This window comes from Ambystoma mexicanum, chromosome 2q (genome assembly GCF_040938575.1).
Source record: "Ambystoma mexicanum isolate Mex_15411 chromosome 2q, UKY_AmexF1_1, whole genome shotgun sequence".
Lineage (NCBI taxonomy): Eukaryota > Metazoa > Chordata > Amphibia > Caudata > Ambystomatidae > Ambystoma > Ambystoma mexicanum.
In genome coordinates, this window is record NC_090924.1 from 127,315,580 (window position 1) to 127,334,118 (window position 18,539).

The 18,539-nt window shown below is 47.5% G+C and overlaps 19 non-coding genes across 19 annotated transcripts; all 19 read left to right on the forward strand.

Annotated features, from left to right (window-relative positions):
• Positions 1 to 1,135: 1,135 nt before the first annotated feature.
• On the forward strand, positions 1,136 to 1,207 carry TRNAP-UGG (transfer RNA proline (anticodon UGG)). Its single transcript has one exon. It is a non-coding gene; the product is annotated as a tRNA-Pro (tRNA).
• A 420-nt stretch (positions 1,208 to 1,627) lies between these two features.
• Positions 1,628 to 1,700, forward strand: TRNAV-CAC (transfer RNA valine (anticodon CAC)). Its single transcript has one exon. It is a non-coding gene; the product is annotated as a tRNA-Val (tRNA).
• Positions 1,701 to 3,015: 1,315 nt separating this feature from the next.
• On the forward strand, positions 3,016 to 3,087 carry TRNAP-UGG (transfer RNA proline (anticodon UGG)). The gene has a single exon. It is a non-coding gene; the product is annotated as a tRNA-Pro (tRNA).
• A 420-nt stretch (positions 3,088 to 3,507) lies between these two features.
• Positions 3,508 to 3,580, forward strand: TRNAV-CAC (transfer RNA valine (anticodon CAC)). Its single transcript has one exon. It is a non-coding gene; the product is annotated as a tRNA-Val (tRNA).
• A 1,315-nt stretch (positions 3,581 to 4,895) lies between these two features.
• On the forward strand, positions 4,896 to 4,967 carry TRNAP-UGG (transfer RNA proline (anticodon UGG)). Its single transcript has one exon. It is a non-coding gene; the product is annotated as a tRNA-Pro (tRNA).
• A 420-nt stretch (positions 4,968 to 5,387) lies between these two features.
• Positions 5,388 to 5,460, forward strand: TRNAV-CAC (transfer RNA valine (anticodon CAC)). The gene has a single exon. It is a non-coding gene; the product is annotated as a tRNA-Val (tRNA).
• A 1,313-nt stretch (positions 5,461 to 6,773) lies between these two features.
• On the forward strand, positions 6,774 to 6,845 carry TRNAP-UGG (transfer RNA proline (anticodon UGG)). Its single transcript has one exon. It is a non-coding gene; the product is annotated as a tRNA-Pro (tRNA).
• A 420-nt stretch (positions 6,846 to 7,265) lies between these two features.
• TRNAV-CAC (transfer RNA valine (anticodon CAC)) lies at positions 7,266 to 7,340 on the forward strand. The gene has a single exon. It is a non-coding gene; the product is annotated as a tRNA-Val (tRNA).
• A 1,314-nt stretch (positions 7,341 to 8,654) lies between these two features.
• Positions 8,655 to 8,726, forward strand: TRNAP-UGG (transfer RNA proline (anticodon UGG)). Its single transcript has one exon. It is a non-coding gene; the product is annotated as a tRNA-Pro (tRNA).
• A 420-nt stretch (positions 8,727 to 9,146) lies between these two features.
• TRNAV-CAC (transfer RNA valine (anticodon CAC)) lies at positions 9,147 to 9,219 on the forward strand. The gene has a single exon. It is a non-coding gene; the product is annotated as a tRNA-Val (tRNA).
• Positions 9,220 to 10,534: 1,315 nt separating this feature from the next.
• On the forward strand, positions 10,535 to 10,606 carry TRNAP-UGG (transfer RNA proline (anticodon UGG)). The gene has a single exon. It is a non-coding gene; the product is annotated as a tRNA-Pro (tRNA).
• A 420-nt stretch (positions 10,607 to 11,026) lies between these two features.
• On the forward strand, positions 11,027 to 11,101 carry TRNAV-CAC (transfer RNA valine (anticodon CAC)). The gene has a single exon. It is a non-coding gene; the product is annotated as a tRNA-Val (tRNA).
• A 1,317-nt stretch (positions 11,102 to 12,418) lies between these two features.
• Positions 12,419 to 12,490, forward strand: TRNAP-UGG (transfer RNA proline (anticodon UGG)). The gene has a single exon. It is a non-coding gene; the product is annotated as a tRNA-Pro (tRNA).
• Positions 12,491 to 12,911: 421 nt separating this feature from the next.
• Positions 12,912 to 12,984, forward strand: TRNAV-CAC (transfer RNA valine (anticodon CAC)). The gene has a single exon. It is a non-coding gene; the product is annotated as a tRNA-Val (tRNA).
• A 1,315-nt stretch (positions 12,985 to 14,299) lies between these two features.
• TRNAP-UGG (transfer RNA proline (anticodon UGG)) lies at positions 14,300 to 14,371 on the forward strand. The gene has a single exon. It is a non-coding gene; the product is annotated as a tRNA-Pro (tRNA).
• A 420-nt stretch (positions 14,372 to 14,791) lies between these two features.
• Positions 14,792 to 14,864, forward strand: TRNAV-CAC (transfer RNA valine (anticodon CAC)). Its single transcript has one exon. It is a non-coding gene; the product is annotated as a tRNA-Val (tRNA).
• Positions 14,865 to 16,180: 1,316 nt separating this feature from the next.
• TRNAP-UGG (transfer RNA proline (anticodon UGG)) lies at positions 16,181 to 16,252 on the forward strand. Its single transcript has one exon. It is a non-coding gene; the product is annotated as a tRNA-Pro (tRNA).
• Positions 16,253 to 16,672: 420 nt separating this feature from the next.
• TRNAV-CAC (transfer RNA valine (anticodon CAC)) lies at positions 16,673 to 16,745 on the forward strand. Its single transcript has one exon. It is a non-coding gene; the product is annotated as a tRNA-Val (tRNA).
• Positions 16,746 to 18,058: 1,313 nt separating this feature from the next.
• On the forward strand, positions 18,059 to 18,130 carry TRNAP-UGG (transfer RNA proline (anticodon UGG)). The gene has a single exon. It is a non-coding gene; the product is annotated as a tRNA-Pro (tRNA).
• Positions 18,131 to 18,539: the final 409 nt, after the last annotated feature.

Below are 18,539 nucleotides of genomic sequence, written 5' to 3' on the forward strand. Positions count from 1 at the left end.
GCGCTTGCATTTTGTGTATGTAATGTTGCAGAGCACAGAGAGGATTTATTTTCCCTACTGCTGGGTATTTGGGTCTCTGGGATCACAGTTGGGTCCGCTCCGTCCTCTGAAATGGTCCATATTAGTTACATAGGTTAGTGTACCAAAGAAATAATACATTTTCATATACAGCTTCTTCATTTCTGTGTTCTGAGGGATTACCAGTTGTAAGAAATGCACTTGCCGGTACAGTGATTCCCTGGCTTTCTCTGGCCCGAGAAAGCTTTTCCTCTGAAGTGGGAACAGAAGTTGGACTGCTTCTGCTGAACTTCCTGAAAGCAGAGCTGGCGGGAGGAGGGACTTTTTGAGTGCTGGGAAAATTTGAGCTGGAAATTTGCATCGGCTGGACAGAGATTGCTTGGAGCAGCCAAAATATAATAACGGCCATGGCGCTCAAGTAAAGCAGAAAGCTTTTAGTATACACCTTTTGCACTCTTGTCAACGAAGCTGGGCTCTGTGAATGCTCACCCTACGCAAGAAAAGAGAACAGACTTTGCTGGTGACCTAAATATATCTCGCCTGATCGAGCACGATCGAGCTCTGAGTGAGCAGCTGTGCAATGGTCATCTTTACCAAAGGGGAGATGCTGCTTTTTCCAGTGTCACGCCCATGCTCTCAGGGCTGGAGGGAGGAGGGCTGCTTTTTGTTTTTACAGGCAAAAGGAAAGGCCCAGCCCTCAGAGCTTCTGCCAATGCAGATCCCAGCAGGTGCAAAATAAAGGCTCTCCCCCACCTTGCCAGCTGCAGATTGATCAGAAGACTGCTAGTCTAGTGTGTTGGGCCACTTTCTCTCTTCTGTGTATCGTCCCCTCTTATTACATAAACAGCATAAGAGGAATAAAGGAAGGAAGGAAGGAAGGAAGGAACAGTGTATCGCAAGCACCTTCCACCCTGATGTCAATGGGCCACCAACCTTCGGGATGAGGAGGAGACCTGTGAAGACAGTCAGAGCGTGCCGACTGGGGCATTCATTTGGCTCATACACCGACAAGGCTTTCAGCGGCAGGAACAAACTTCAGGAATAGGCATTCTTGGCCTCGAATCCTAAGGGGGGTGCAAACGCTGAGGACAATTCCGTCAAATGCTCAAAGGACCGTGGCTCGTTGGTCTAGGGGTATGATTCTCGCTTTGGGTGCGAGAGGTCCCGGGTTCAAATCCCGGACGAGCCCAATCAAGGTGGTTAACTTGAGCTCCTTTTTTTTGTTTTTTCAATGTTATTTTCATTGGACAGACTCTCTGGTTTTCTCGGTAAGCAGTAGTCGATGAACAATTCACTTCCTGAACCTCTTTGCGTGCCATGTCCTTGCGACAAGCACTTTGTGTTCTCTGTTAGCTCTCAGTAACATTCCTTGATTTGCTTGTGAGTTTTGGCCGTCCGATCTCAAAGTGGAAATATGTCCTTCCCTCTGTACGCTGCATAGGCCCTCAGCTGGCATACTTGTATATGTGCGCATGCTTGATAGGACGTATGTTTTAGGCTGGATTGTGTGAGCTTCAGGCGCAAGGCATTTGATTAGTCTTTAAGCAGGTCCACTTGCACTGCCCTTTGCACCTGTTCTCCCAGTCCCTACAAAGGTGAGCAAGCAGCTGTTTCTGTAGTGTAGTGGTTATCACGTTCGCCTCACACGCGAAAGGTCCCCGGTTCGAGACCGGGCAGAAACACTCTCTGCTGGCATTTTACACAAAATAGTTTTTTTCCCCTTTTGTCACACACAAATGTAAAGTATGAACTTATTTGCGTTCCCATGGAAATAGCATATGCTCTCAAGAGCTTGAGAAATACACTGGGAAGGCAAGCATCCTCACATGTATTCTGTATATGGGGCCAATAAAAAAATGCACGCGCTTGCATTTTGTGTATGTAATGTTGCAGAGCACAGAGAGGATTTATTTTCCCTACTGCTGGGTATTTGGGTCTCTGGGATCACAGTTGGGTCCGCTCCGTCCTCTGAAATGGTCCATATTAGTTACATAGGTTAGTGTACCAAAGAAATAATACATTTTCATATACAGCTTCTTCATTTCTGTGTTCTGAGGGATTACCAGTTGTAAGAAATGCACTTGCCGGTACAGTGATTCCCTGGCTTTCTCTGGCCCGAGAAAGCTTTTCCTCTGAAGTGGGAACAGAAGTTGGACTGCTTCTGCTGAACTTCCTGAAAGCAGAGCTGGCGGGAGGAGGGACTTTTTGAGTGCTGGGAAAATTTGAGCTGGAAATTTGCATCGGCTGGACAGAGATTGCTTGGAGCAGCCAAAATATAATAACGGCCATGGCGCTCAAGTAAAGCAGAAAGCTTTTAGTATACACCTTTTGCACTCTTGTCAACGAAGCTGGGCTCTGTGAATGCTCACCCTACGCAAGAAAAGAGAACAGACTTTGCTGGTGACCTAAATATATCTCGCCTGATCGAGCACGATCGAGCTCTGAGTGAGCAGCTGTGCAATGGTCATCTTTACCAAAGGGGAGATGCTGCTTTTTCCAGTGTCACGCCCATGCTCTCAGGGCTGGAGGGAGGAGGGCTGCTTTTTGTTTTTACAGGCAAAAGGAAAGGCCCAGCCCTCAGAGCTTCTGCCAATGCAGATCCCAGCAGGTGCAAAATAAAGGCTCTCCCCCACCTTGCCAGCTGCAGATTGATCAGAAGACTGCTAGTCTAGTGTGTTGGGCCACTTTCTCTCTTCTGTGTATCGTCCCCTCTTATTACATAAACAGCATAAGAGGAATAAAGGAAGGAAGGAAGGAAGGAAGGAACAGTGTATCGCAAGCACCTTCCACCCTGATGTCAATGGGCCACCAACCTTCGGGATGAGGAGGAGACCTGTGAAGACAGTCAGAGCGTGCCGACTGGGGCATTCATTTGGCTCATACACCGACAAGGCTTTCAGCGGCAGGAACAAACTTCAGGAATAGGCATTCTTGGCCTCGAATCCTAAGGGGGGTGCAAACGCTGAGGACAATTCCGTCAAATGCTCAAAGGACCGTGGCTCGTTGGTCTAGGGGTATGATTCTCGCTTTGGGTGCGAGAGGTCCCGGGTTCAAATCCCGGACGAGCCCAATCAAGGTGGTTAACTTGAGCTCCTTTTTTTTGTTTTTTCAATGTTATTTTCATTGGACAGACTCTCTGGTTTTCTCGGTAAGCAGTAGTCGATGAACAATTCACTTCCTGAACCTCTTTGCGTGCCATGTCCTTGCGACAAGCACTTTGTGTTCTCTGTTAGCTCTCAGTAACATTCCTTGATTTGCTTGTGAGTTTTGGCCGTCCGATCTCAAAGTGGAAATATGTCCTTCCCTCTGTACGCTGCATAGGCCCTCAGCTGGCATACTTGTATATGTGCGCATGCTTGATAGGACGTATGTTTTAGGCTGGATTGTGTGAGCTTCAGGCGCAAGGCATTTGATTAGTCTTTAAGCAGGTCCACTTGCACTGCCCTTTGCACCTGTTCTCCCAGTCCCTACAAAGGTGAGCAAGCAGCTGTTTCTGTAGTGTAGTGGTTATCACGTTCGCCTCACACGCGAAAGGTCCCCGGTTCGAGACCGGGCAGAAACACTCTCTGCTGGCATTTTACACAAAATAGTTTTTTTCCCCTTTTGTCACACACAAATGTAAAGTATGAACTTATTTGCGTTCCCATGGAAATAGCATATGCTCTCAAGAGCTTGAGAAATACACTGGGAAGGCAAGCATCCTCACATGTATTCTGTATATGGGGCCAATAAAAAAATGCACGCGCTTGCATTTTGTGTATGTAATGTTGCAGAGCACAGAGAGGATTTATTTTCCCTACTGCTGGGTATTTGGGTCTCTGGGATCACAGTTGGGTCCGCTCCGTCCTCTGAAATGGTCCATATTAGTTACATAGGTTAGTGTACCAAAGAAATAATACATTTTCATATACAGCTTCTTCATTTCTGTGTTCTGAGGGATTACCAGATGTAAGAAATGCACTTGCCGGTACAGTGATTCCCTGGCTTTCTCTGGCCCGAGAAAGCTTTTCCTCTGAAGTGGGAACAGAAGTTGGACTGCTTCTGCTGAACTTCCTGAAAGCAGAGCTGGCGGGAGGAGGGACTTTTTGAGTGCTGGGAAAATTTGAGCTGGAAATTTGCATCGGCTGGACAGAGATTGCTTGGAGCAGCCAAAATATAATAACGGCCATGGCGCTCAAGTAAAGCAGAAAGCTTTTAGTATACACCTTTTGCACTCTTGTCAACGAAGCTGGGCTCTGTGAATGCTCACCCTACGCAAGAAAAGAGAACAGACTTTGCTGGTGACCTAAATATATCTCGCCTGATCGAGCACGATCGAGCTCTGAGTGAGCAGCTGTGCAATGGTCATCTTTACCAAAGGGGAGATGCTGCTTTTTCCAGTGTCACGCCCATGCTCTCAGGGCTGGAGGGAGGAGGGCTGCTTTTTGTTTTTACAGGCAAAAGGAAAGGCCCAGCCCTCAGAGCTTCTGCCAATGCAGATCCCAGCAGGTGCAAAATAAAGGCTCTCCCCCACCTTGCCAGCTGCAGATTGATCAGAAGACTGCTAGTCTAGTGTGTTGGGCCACTTTCTCTCTTCTGTGTATCGTCCCCTCTTATTACATAAACAGCATAAGAGGAATAAAGGAAGGAAGGAAGGAAGGAAGGAACAGTGTATCGCAAGCACCTTCCACCCTGATGTCAATGGGCCACCAACCTTCGGGATGAGGAGGAGACCTGTGAAGACAGTCAGAGCGTGCCGACTGGGGCATTCATTTGGCTCATACACCGTCAAGGCTTTCAGCGGCAGGAACAAACTTCTGGAATAGGCATTCTTGGCCTCGAATCCTAAGGGGGGTGCAAACGCTGAGGACAATTCCGTCAAATGCTCAAAGGACCGTGGCTCGTTGGTCTAGGGGTATGATTCTCGCTTTGGGTGCGGGAGGTCCCGGGTTCAAATCCCGGACGAGCCCAATCAAGGTGGTTAACTTGAGCTCCTTTTTTTTGTTTTTTCAATGTTATTTTCATTGGACAGACTCTCTGGTTTTCTCGGTAAGCAGTAGTCGATGAACAATTCACTTCCTGAACCTCTTTGCGTGCCATGTCCTTGCGACAAGCACTTTGTGTTCTCTGTTAGCTCTCAGTAACATTCCTTGATTTGCTTGTGAGTTTTGGCCGTCCGATCTCAAAGTGGAAATATGTCCTTCCCTCTGTACGCTGCATAGGCCCTCAGCTGGCATACTTGTATATGTGCGCATGCTTGATAGGACGTATGTTTTAGGCTGGATTGTGTGAGCTTCAGGCGCAAGGCATTTGATTAGTCTTTAAGCAGGTCCACTTGCACTGCCCTTTGCACCTGTTCTCCCAGTCCCTACAAAGGTCAGCAAGCAGCTGTTTCTGTAGTGTAGTGGTTATCACGGTCGCCTCACACGCGAAAGGTCCCCGGTTCGAGACCGGGCAGAAACACTCTCTGCTGGCATTTTACACAAAATAGTTTTTTTCCCCTTTTGTCACACACAAATGTAAAGTATGAACTTATTTGCGTTCTCATGGAAATAGCATATGCTCTCAAGAGCTTGAGAAATACACTGGAAGGCAAGCATCCTCACATGTATTCTGTATATGGGGCCAATAAAAAAATGCACGCGCTTGCATTTTGTGTATGTAATGTTGCAGAGCACAGAGAGGATTTATTTTCCCTACTGCTGGGTATTTGGGTCTCTGGGATCACAGTTGGGTCCGCTCCGTCCTCTGAAATGGTCCATATTAGTTACATAGGTTAGTGTACCAAAGAAATAATACATTTTCATATACAGCTTCTTCATTTCTGTGTTCTGAGGGATTACCAGTTGTAAGAAATGCACTTGCCGGTACAGTGATTCCCTGGCTTTCTCTGGCCCGAGAAAGCTTTTCCTCTGAAGTGGGAACAGAAGTTGGACTGCTTCTGCTGAACTTCCTGAAAGCAGAGCTGGCGGGAGGAGGGACTTTTTGAGTGCTGGGAAAATTTGAGCTGGAAATTTGCATCGGCTGGACAGAGATTGCTTGGAGCAGCCAAAATATAATAACGGCCATGGCGCTCAAGTAAAGCAGAAAGCTTTTAGTATACACCTTTTGCACTCTTGTCAACGAAGCTGGGCTCTGTGAATGCTCACCCTACGCAAGAAAAGAGAACAGACTTTGCTGGTGACCTAAATATATCTCGCTGATCGAGCACGATCGAGCTCTGAGTGAGCAGCTGTGCAATGGTCATCTTTACCAAAGGGGAGATGCTGCTTTTTCCAGTGTCACGCCCATGCTCTCAGGGCTGGAGGGAGGAGGGCTGCTTTTTGTTTTTACAGGCAAAAGGAAAGGCCCAGCCCTCAGAGCTTCTGCCAATGCAGATCCCAGCAGGTGCAAAATAAAGGCTCTCCCCCACCTTGCCAGCTGCAGATTGATCAGAAGACTGCTAGTCTAGTGTGTTGGGCCACTTTCTCTCTTCTGTGTATCGTCCCCTCTTATTACATAAACAGCATAAGAGGAATAAAGGAAGGAAGGAAGGAAGGAAGGAACAGTGTATCGCAAGCACCTTCCACCCTGATGTCAATGGGCCACCAACCTTCGGGATGAGGAGGAGACCTGTGAAGACAGTCAGAGCGTGCCGACTGGGGCATTCATTTGGCTCATACACCGACAAGGCTTTCAGCGGCAGGAACAAACTTCAGGAATAGGCATTCTTGGCCTCGAATCCTAAGGGGGGTGCAAACGCTGAGGACAATTCCGTCAAATGCTCAAAGGACCGTGGCTCGTTGGTCTAGGGGTATGATTCTCGCTTTGGGTGCGAGAGGTCCCGGGTTCAAATCCCGGACGAGCCCAATCAAGGTGGTTAACTTGAGCTCCTTTTTTTTGTTTTTTCAATGTTATTTTCATTGGACAGACTCTCTGGTTTTCTCGGTAAGCAGTAGTCGATGAACAATTCACTTCCTGAACCTCTTTGCGTGCCATGTCCTTGCGACAAGCACTTTGTGTTCTCTGTTAGCTCTCAGTAACATTCCTTGATTTGCTTGTGAGTTTTGGCCGTCCGATCTCAAAGTGGAAATATGTCCTTCCCTCTGTACGCTGCATAGGCCCTCAGCTGGCATACTTGTATATGTGCGCATGCTTGATAGGACGTATGTTTTAGGCTGGATTGTGTGAGCTTCAGGCGCAAGGCATTTGATTAGTCTTTAAGCAGGTCCACTTGCACTGCCCTTTGCACCTGTTCTCCCAGTCCCTACAAAGGTGAGCAAGCAGCTGTTTCTGTAGTGTAGTGGTTATCACGTTCGCCTCACACGCGAAAGGTCCCCCCGGTTCGAGACCGGGCAGAAACACTCTCTGCTGGCATTTTACACAAAATAGTTTTTTTCCCCTTTTGTCACACACAAATGTAAAGTATGAACTTATTTGCGTTCCCATGGAAATAGCATATGCTCTCAAGAGCTTGAGAAATACACTGGGAAGGCAAGCATCCTCACATGTATTCTGTATATGGGGCCAATAAAAAAATGCACGCGCTTGCATTTTGTGTATGTAATGTTGCAGAGCACAGAGAGGATTTATTTTCCCTACTGCTGGGTATTTGGGTCTCTGGGATCACAGTTGGGTCCGCTCCGTCCTCTGAAATGGTCCATATTAGTTACATAGGTTAGTGTACCAAAGAAATAATACATTTTCATATACAGCTTCTTCATTTCTGTGTTCTGAGGGATTACCAGTTGTAAGAAATGCACTTGCCGGTACAGTGATTCCCTGGCTTTCTCTGGCCCGAGAAAGCTTTTCCTCTGAAGTGGGAACAGAAGTTGGACTGCTTCTGCTGAACTTCCTGAAAGCAGAGCTGGCGGGAGGAGGGACTTTTTGAGTGCTGGGAAAATTTGAGCTGGAAATTTGCATCGGCTGGACAGAGATTGCTTGGAGCAGCCAAAATATAATAACGGCCATGGCGCTCAAGTAAAGCAGAAAGCTTTTAGTATACACCTTTTGCACTCTTGTCAACGAAGCTGGGCTCTGTGAATGCTCACCCTACGCAAGAAAAGAGAACAGACTTTGCTGGTGACCTAAATATATCTCGCTGATCGAGCACGATCGAGCTCTGAGTGAGCAGCTGTGCAATGGTCATCTTTACCAAAGGGGAGATGCTGCTTTTTCCAGTGTCACGCCCATGCTCTCAGGGCTGGAGGGAGGAGGGCTGCTTTTTGTTTTTACAGGCAAAAGGAAAGGCCCAGCCCTCAGAGCTTCTGCCAATGCAGATCCCAGCAGGTGCAAAATAAAGGCTCTCCCCCACCTTGCCAGCTGCAGATTGATCAGAAGACTGCTAGTCTAGTGTGTTGGGCCACTTTCTCTCTTCTGTGTATCGTCCCCTCTTATTACATAAACAGCATAAGAGGAATAAAGGAAGGAAGGAAGGAAGGAAGGAACAGTGTATCGCAAGCACCTTCCACCCTGATGTCAATGGGCCACCAACCTTCGGGATGAGGAGGAGACCTGTGAAGACAGTCAGAGCGTGCCGACTGGGGCATTCATTTGGCTCATACACCGACAAGGCTTTCAGCGGCAGGAACAAACTTCAGGAATAGGCATTCTTGGCCTCGAATCCTAAGGGGGGTGCAAACGCTGAGGACAATTCCGTCAAATGCTCAAAGGACCGTGGCTCGTTGGTCTAGGGGTATGATTCTCGCTTTGGGTGCGAGAGGTCCTGGGTTCAAATCCCGGACGAGCCCAATCAAGGTGGTTAACTTGAGCTCCTTTTTTTTGTTTTTTCAATGTTATTTTCATTGGACAGACTCTCTGGTTTTCTCGGTAAGCAGTAGTCGATGAACAATTCACTTCCTGAACCTCTTTGCGTGCCATGTCCTTGCGACAAGCACTTTGTGTTCTCTGTTAGCTCTCAGTAACATTCCTTGATTTGCTTGTGAGTTTTGGCCGTCCGATCTCAAAGTGGAAATATGTCCTTCCCTCTGTACGCTGCATAGGCCCTCAGCTGGCATACTTGTATATGTGCGCATGCTTGATAGGACGTATGTTTTAGGCTGGATTGTGTGAGCTTCAGGCGCAAGGCATTTGATTAGTCTTTAAGCAGGTCCACTTGCACTGCCCTTTGCACCTGTTCTCCCAGTCCCTACAAATGTGAGCAAGCAGCTGTTTCTGTAGTGTAGTGGTTATCACGTTTGCCTCACACGCGAAAGGTCCCCGGTTCGAGACCGGGCAGAAACACTCTCTGCTGGCATTTTACACAAAATAGTTTTTTTCCCCTTTTGTCACACACAAATGTAAAGTATGAACTTATTTGCGTTCCCATGGAAATAGCATATGCTCTCAAGAGCTTGAGAAATACACTGGGAAGGCAAGCATCCTCACATGTATTCTGTATATGGGGCCAATAAAAAAATGCACGCGCTTGCATTTTGTGTATGTAATGTTGCAGAGCACAGAGAGGATTTATTTTCCCTACTGCTGGGTATTTGGGTCTCTGGGATCACAGTTGGGTCCGCTCCGTCCTCTGAAATGGTCCATATTAGTTACATAGGTTAGTGTACCAAAGAAATAATACATTTTCATATACAGCTTCTTCATTTCTGTGTTCTGAGGGATTACCAGTTGTAAGAAATGCACTTGCCGGTACAGTGATTCCCTGGCTTTCTCTGGCCCGAGAAAGCTTTTCCTCTGAAGTGGGAACAGAAGTTGGACTGCTTCTGCTGAACTTCCTGAAAGCAGAGCTGGCGGGAGGAGGGACTTTTTGAGTGCTGGGAAAATTTGAGCTGGAAATTTGCATCGGCTGGACAGAGATTGCTTGGAGCAGCCAAAATATAATAACGGCCATGCCGCTCAAGTAAAGCAGAAAGCTTTTAGTATACACCTTTTGCACTCTTGTCAACGAAGCTGGGCTCTGTGAATGCTCACCCTACGCAAGAAAAGAGAACAGACTTTGCTGGTGACCTAAATATATCTCGCCTGATCGAGCACGATCGAGCTCTGAGTGAGCAGCTGTGCAATGGTCATCTTTACCAAAGGGGAGATGCTGCTTTTTCCAGTGTCACGCCCATGCTCTCAGGGCTGGAGGGAGGAGGGCTGCTTTTTGTTTTTACAGGCAAAAGGAAAGGCCCAGCCCTCAGAGCTTCTGCCAATGCAGATCCCAGCAGGTGCAAAATAAAGGCTCTCCCCCACCTTGCCAGCTGCAGATTGATCAGAAGACTGCTAGTCTAGTGTGTTGGGCCACTTTCTCTCTTCTGTGTATCGTCCCCTCTTATTACATAAACAGCATAAGAGGAATAAAGGAAGGAAGGAAGGAAGGAAGGAACAGTGTATCGCAAGCACCTTCCACCCTGATGTCAATGGGCCACCAACCTTCGGGATGAGGAGGAGACCTGTGAAGACAGTCAGAGCGTGCCGACTGGGGCATTCATTTGGCTCATACACCGACAAGGCTTTCAGCGGCAGGAACAAACTTCAGGAATAGGCATTCTTGGCCTCGAATCCTAAGGGGGGTGCAAACGCTGAGGACAATTCCGTCAAATGCTCAAAGGACCGTGGCTCGTTGGTCTAGGGGTATGATTCTCGCTTTGGGTGCGAGAGGTCCCGGGTTCAAATCCCGGACGAGCCCAATCAAGGTGGTTAACTTGAGCTCCTTTTTTTTGTTTTTTCAATGTTATTTTCATTGGACAGACTCTCTGGTTTTCTCGGTAAGCAGTAGTCGATGAACAATTCACTTCCTGAACCTCTTTGCGTGCCATGTCCTTGCGACAAGCACTTTGTGTTCTCTGTTAGCTCTCAGTAACATTCCTTGATTTGCTTGTGAGTTTTGGCCGTCCGATCTCAAAGTGGAAATATGTCCTTCCCTCTGTACGCTGCATAGGCCCTCAGCTGGCATACTTGTATATGTGCGCATGCTTGATAGGACGTATGTTTTAGGCTGGATTGTGTGAGCTTCAGGCGCAAGGCATTTGATTAGTCTTTAAGCAGGTCCACTTGCACTGCCCTTTGCACCTGTTCTCCCAGTCCCTACAAAGGTGAGCAAGCAGCTGTTTCTGTAGTGTAGTGGTTATCACGTTCGCCTCACACGCGAAAGGTCCCCCCGGTTCGAGACCGGGCAGAAACACTCTCTGCTGGCATTTTACACAAAATAGTTTTTTTCCCCTTTTGTCACACACAAATGTAAAGTATGAACTTATTTGCGTTCCCATGGAAATAGCATATGCTCTCAAGAGCTTGAGAAATACACTGGGAAGGCAAGCATCCTCACATGTATTCTGTATATGGGGCCAATAAAAAAATGCACGCGCTTGCATTTTGTGTATGTAATGTTGCAGAGCACAGAGAGGATTTATTTTCCCTACTGCTGGGTATTTGGGTCTCTGGGATCACAGTTGGGTCCGCTCCGTCCTCTGAAATGGTCCATATTAGTTACATAGGTTAGTGTACCAAAGAAATAATACATTTTCATATACAGCTTCTTCATTTCTGTGTTCTGAGGGATTACCAGTTGTAAGAAATGCACTTGCCGGTACAGTGATTCCCTGGCTTTCTCTGGCCCGAGAAAGCTTTTCCTCTGAAGTGGGAACAGAAGTTGGACTGCTTCTGCTGAACTTCCTGAAAGCAGAGCTGGCGGGAGGAGGGACTTTTTGAGTGCTGGGAAAATTTGAGCTGGAAATTTGCATCGGCTGGACAGAGATTGCTTGGAGCAGCCAAAATATAATAACGGCCATGGCGCTCAAGTAAAGCAGAAAGCTTTTAGTATACACCTTTTGCACTCTTGTCAACGAAGCTGGGCTCTGTGAATGCTCACCCTACGCAAGAAAAGAGAACAGACTTTGCTGGTGACCTAAATATATCTCGCCTGATCGAGCCTGATCGAGCACGATCGAGCTCTGAGTGAGCAGCTGTGCAATGGTCATCTTTACCAAAGGGGAGATGCTGCTTTTTCCAGTGTCACGCCCATGCTCTCAGGGCTGGAGGGAGGAGGGCTGCTTTTTGTTTTTACAGGCAAAAGGAAAGGCCCAGCCCTCAGAGCTTCTGCCAATGCAGATCCCAGCAGGTGCAAAATAAAGGCTCTCCCCCACCTTGCCAGCTGCAGATTGATCAGAAGACTGCTAGTCTAGTGTGTTGGGCCACTTTCTCTCTTCTGTGTATCGTCCCCTCTTATTACATAAACAGCATAAGAGGAATAAAGGAAGGAAGGAAGGAACAGTGTATCGCAAGCACCTTCCACCCTGATGTCAATGGGCCACCAACCTTCGGGATGAGGAGGAGACCTGTGAAGACAGTCAGAGCGTGCCGACTGGGGCATTCATTTGGCTCATACACCGACAAGGCTTTCAGCGGCAGGAACAAACTTCAGGAATAGGCATTCTTGGCCTCGAATCCTAAGGGGGGTGCAAACGCTGAGGACAATTCCGTCAAATGCTCAAAGGACCGTGGCTCGTTGGTCTAGGGGTATGATTCTCGCTTTGGGTGCGAGAGGTCCCGGGTTCAAATCCCGGACGAGCCCAATCAAGGTGGTTAACTTGAGCTCCTTTTTTTTTGTTTTTTCAATGTTATTTTCATTGGACAGACTCTCTGGTTTTCTCGGTAAGCAGTAGTCGATGAACAATTCACTTCCTGAACCTCTTTGCGTGCCATGTCCTTGCGACAAGCACTTTGTGTTCTCTGTTAGCTCTCAGTAACATTCCTTGATTTGCTTGTGAGTTTTGGCCGTCCGATCTCAAAGTGGAAATATGTCCTTCCCTCTGTACGCTGCATAGGCCCTCAGCTGGCATACTTGTATATGTGCGCATGCTTGATAGGACGTATGTTTTAGGCTGGATTGTGTGAGCTTCAGGCGCAAGGCATTTGATTAGTCTTTAAGCAGGTCCACTTGCACTGCCCTTTGCATCTGTTCTCCCAGTCCCTACAAAGGTGAGCAAGCAGCTGTTTCTGTAGTGTAGTGGTTATCACGTTCGCCTCACACGCGAAAGGTCCCCGGTTCGAGACCGGGCAGAAACACTCTCTGCTGGCATTTTACACAAAATAGTTTTTTTCCCCTTTTGTCACACACAAATGTAAAGTATGAACTTATTTGCGTTCCCATGGAAATAGCATATGCTCTCAAGAGCTTGAGAAATACACTGGGAAGGCAAGCATCCTCACATGTATTCTGTATATGGGGCCAATAAAAAAATGCACGCGCTTGCATTTTGTGTATGTAATGTTGCAGAGCACAGAGAGGATTTATTTTCCCTACTGCTGGGTATTTGGGTCTCTGGGATCACAGTTGGGTCCGCTCCGTCCTCTGAAATGGTCCATATTAGTTACATAGGTTAGTGTACCAAAGAAATAATACATTTTCATATACAGCTTCTTCATTTCTGTGTTCTGAGGGATTACCAGTTGTAAGAAATGCACTTGCCGGTACAGTGATTCCCTGGCTTTCTCTGGCCCGAGAAAGCTTTTCCTCTGAAGTGGGAACAGAAGTTGGACTGCTTCTGCTGAACTTCCTGAAAGCAGAGCTGGCGGGAGGAGGGACTTTTTGAGTGCTGGGAAAATTTGAGCTGGAAATTTGCATCGGCTGGACAGAGATTGCTTGGAGCAGCCAAAATATAATAACGGCCATGGCGCTCAAGTAAAGCAGAAAGCTTTTAGTATACACCTTTTGCACTCTTGTCAACGAAGCTGGGCTCTGTGAATGCTCACCCTACGCAAGAAAAGAGAACAGACTTTGCTGGTGACCTAAATATATCTCGCCTGATCGAGCACGATCGAGCTCTGAGTGAGCAGCTGTGCAATGGTCATCTTTACCAAAGGGGAGATGCTGCTTTTTCCAGTGTCACGCCCATGCTCTCAGGGCTGGAGGGAGGAGGGCTGCTTTTTGTTTTTACAGGCAAAAGGAAAGGCCCAGCCCTCAGAGCTTCTGCCAATGCAGATCCCAGCAGGTGCAAAATAAAGGCTCTCCCCCACCTTGCCAGCTGCAGATTGATCAGAAGACTGCTAGTCTAGTGTGTTGGGCCACTTTCTCTCTTCTGTGTATCGTCCCCTCTTATTACATAAACAGCATAAGAGGAATAAAGGAAGGAAGGAAGGAAGGAAGGAACAGTGTATCGCAAGCACCTTCCACCCTGATGTCAATGGGCCACCAACCTTCGGGATGAGGAGGAGACCTGTGAAGACAGTCAGAGCGTGCCGACTGGGGCATTCATTTGGCTCATACACCGACAAGGCTTTCAGCGGCAGGAACAAACTTCAGGAATAGGCATTCTTGGCCTCGAATCCTAAGGGGGGTGCAAACGCTGAGGACAATTCCGTCAAATGCTCAAAGGACCGTGGCTCGTTGGTCTAGGGGTATGATTCTCGCTTTGGGTGCGAGAGGTCCCGGGTTCAAATCCCGGACGAGCCCAATCAAGGTGGTTAACTTGAGCTCCTTTTTTTTGTTTTTTCAATGTTATTTTCATTGGACAGACTCTCTGGTTTTCTCGGTAAGCAGTAGTCGATGAACAATTCACTTCCTGAACCTCTTTGCGTGCCATGTCCTTGCGACAAGCACTTTGTGTTCTCTGTTAGCTCTCAGTAACATTCCTTGATTTGCTTGTGAGTTTTGGCCGTCCGATCTCAAAGTGGAAATATGTCCTTCCCTCTGTACGCTGCATAGGCCCTCAGCTGGCATACTTGTATATGTGCGCATGCTTGATAGGACGTATGTTTTAGGCTGGATTGTGTGAGCTTCAGGCGCAAGGCATTTGATTAGTCTTTAAGCAGGTCCACTTGCACTGCCCTTTGCACCTGTTCTCCCAGTCCCTACAAAGGTGAGCAAGCAGCTGTTTCTGTAGTGTAGTGGTTATCACGTTCGCCTCACACGCGAAAGGTCCCCGGTTCGAGACCGGGCAGAAACACTCTCTGCTGGCATTTTACACAAAATAGTTTTTTTCCCCTTTTGTCACACACAAATGTAAAGTATGAACTTATTTGCGTTCCCATGGAAATAGCATATGCTCTCAAGAGCTTGAGAAATACACTGGGAAGGCAAGCATCCTCACATGTATTCTGTATATGGGGCCAATAAAAAAATGCACGCGCTTGCATTTTGTGTATGTAATGTTGCAGAGCACAGAGAGGATTTATTTTCCCTACTGCTGGGTATTTGGGTCTCTGGGATCACAGTTGGGTCCGCTCCGTCCTCTGAAATGGTCCATATTAGTTACATAGGTTAGTGTACCAAAGAAATAATACATTTTCATATACAGCTTCTTCATTTCTGTGTTCTGAGGGATTACCAGATGTAAGAAATGCACTTGCCGGTACAGTGATTCCCTGGCTTTCTCTGGCCCGAGAAAGCTTTTCCTCTGAAGTGGGAACAGAAGTTGGACTGCTTCTGCTGAACTTCCTGAAAGCAGAGCTGGCGGGAGGAGGGACTTTTTGAGTGCTGGGAAAATTTGAGCTGGAAATTTGCATCGGCTGGACAGAGATTGCTTGGAGCAGCCAAAATATAATAACGGCCATGGCGCTCAAGTAAAGCAGAAAGCTTTTAGTATACACCTTTTGCACTCTTGTCAACGAAGCTGGGCTCTGTGAATGCTCACCCTACGCAAGAAAAGAGAACAGACTTTGCTGGTGACCTAAATATATCTCGCCTGATCGAGCACGATCGAGCTCTGAGTGAGCAGCTGTGCAATGGTCATCTTTACCAAAGGGGAGATGCTGCTTTTTCCAGTGTCACGCCCATGCTCTCAGGGCTGGAGGGAGGAGGGCTGCTTTTTGTTTTTACAGGCAAAAGGAAAGGCCCAGCCCTCAGAGCTTCTGCCAATGCAGATCCCAGCAGGTGCAAAATAAAGGCTCTCCCCCACCTTGCCAGCTGCAGATTGATCAGAAGACTGCTAGTCTAGTGTGTTGGGCCACTTTCTCTCTTCTGTGTATCGTCCCCTCTTATTACATAAACAGCATAAGAGGAATAAAGGAAGGAAGGAAGGAAGGAAGGAACAGTGTATCGCAAGCACCTTCCACCCTGATGTCAATGGGCCACCAACCTTCGGGATGAGGAGGAGACCTGTGAAGACAGTCAGAGCGTGCCGACTGGGGCATTCATTTGGCTCATACACCGTCAAGGCTTTCAGCGGCAGGAACAAACTTCTGGAATAGGCATTCTTGGCCTCGAATCCTAAGGGGGGGTGCAAACGCTGAGGACAATTCCGTCAAATGCTCAAAGGACTGTGGCTCGTTGGTCTAGGGGTATGATTCTCGCTTTGGGTGCGGGAGGTCCCGGGTTCAAATCCCGGACGAGCCCAATCAAGGTGGTTAACTTGAGCTCCTTTTTTTTGTTTTTTCAATGTTATTTTCATTGGACAGACTCTCTGGTTTTCTCGGTAAGCAGTAGTCGATGAACAATTCACTTCCTGAACCTCTTTGCGTGCCATGTCCTTGCGACAAGCACTTTGTGTTCTCTGTTAGCTCTCAGTAACATTCCTTGATTTGCTTGTGAGTTTTGGCCGTCCGATCTCAAAGTGGAAATATGTCCTTCCCTCTGTACGCTGCATAGGCCCTCAGCTGGCATACTTGTATATGTGCGCATGCTTGATAGGACGTATGTTTTAGGCTGGATTGTGTGAGCTTCAGGCGCAAGGCATTTGATTAGTCTTTAAGCAGGTCCACTTGCACTGCCCTTTGCACCTGTTCTCCCAGTCCCTACAAAGGTCAGCAAGCAGCTGTTTCTGTAGTGTAGTGGTTATCACGGTCGCCTCACACGCGAAAGGTCCCCGGTTCGAGACCGGGCAGAAACACTCTCTGCTGGCATTTTACACAAAATAGTTTTTTTCCCCTTTTGTCACACACAAATGTAAAGTATGAACTTATTTGCGTTCTCATGGAAATAGCATATGCTCTCAAGAGCTTGAGAAATACACTGGAAGGCAAGCATCCTCACATGTATTCTGTATATGGGGCCAATAAAAAAATGCACGCGCTTGCATTTTGTGTATGTAATGTTGCAGAGCACAGAGAGGATTTATTTTCCCTACTGCTGGGTATTTGGGTCTCTGGGATCACAGTTGGGTCCGCTCCGTCCTCTGAAATGGTCCATATTAGTTACATAGGTTAGTGTACCAAAGAAATAATACATTTTCATATACAGCTTCTTCATTTCTGTGTTCTGAGGGATTACCAGTTGTAAGAAATGCACTTGCCGGTACAGTGATTCCCTGGCTTTCTCTGGCCCGAGAAAGCTTTTCCTCTGAAGTGGGAACAGAAGTTGGACTGCTTCTGCTGAACTTCCTGAAAGCAGAGCTGGCGGGAGGAGGGACTTTTTGAGTGCTGGGAAAATTTGAGCTGGAAATTTGCATCGGCTGGACAGAGATTGCTTGGAGCAGCCAAAATATAATAACGGCCATGGCGCTCAAGTAAAGCAGAAAGCTTTTAGTATACACCTTTTGCACTCTTGTCAACGAAGCTGGGCTCTGTGAATGCTCACCCTACGCAAGAAAAGAGAACAGACTTTGCTGGTGACCTAAATATATCTCGCTGATCGAGCACGATCGAGCTCTGAGTGAGCAGCTGTGCAATGGTCATCTTTACCAAAGGGGAGATGCTGCTTTTTCCAGTGTCACGCCCATGCTCTCAGGGCTGGAGGGAGGAGGGCTGCTTTTTGTTTTTACAGGCAAAAGGAAAGGCCCAGCCCTCAGAGCTTCTGCCAATGCAGATCCCAGCAGGTGCAAAATAAAGGCTCTCCCCCACCTTGCCAGCTGCAGATTGATCAGAAGACTGCTAGTCTAGTGTGTTGGGCCACTTTCTCTCTTCTGTGTATCGTCCCCTCTTATTACATAAACAGCATAAGAGGAATAAAGGAAGGAAGGAAGGAAGGAAGGAACAGTGTATCGCAAGCACCTTCCACCCTGATGTCAATGGGCCACCAACCTTCGGGATGAGGAGGAGACCTGTGAAGACAGTCAGAGCGTGCCGACTGGGGCATTCATTTGGCTCATACACCGACAAGGCTTTCAGCGGCAGGAACAAACTTCAGGAATAGGCATTCTTGGCCTCGAATCCTAAGGGGGGTGCAAACGCTGAGGACAATTCCGTCAAATGCTCAAAGGACCGTGGCTCGTTGGTCTAGGGGTATGATTCTTGCTTTGGGTGCGAGAGGTCCCGGGTTCAAATCCCGGACGAGCCCAATCAAGGTGGTTAACTTGAGCTCCTTTTTTTTGTTTTTTCAATGTTATTTTCATTGGACAGACTCTCTGGTTTTCTCGGTAAGCAGTAGTCGATGAACAATTCACTTCCTGAACCTCTTTGCGTGCCATGTCCTTGCGACAAGCACTTTGTGTTCTCTGTTAGCTCTCAGTAACATTCCTTGATTTGCTTGTGAGTTTTGGCCGTCCGATCTCAAAGTGGAAATATGTCCTTCCCTCTGTACGCTGCATAGGCCCTCAGCTGGCATACTTGTATATGTGCGCATGCTTGATAGGACGTATGTTTTAGGCTGGATTGTGTGAGCTTCAGGCGCAAGGCATTTGATTAGTCTTTAAGCAGGTCCACTTGCACTGCCCTTTGCACCTGTTCTCCCAGTCCCTACAAAGGTG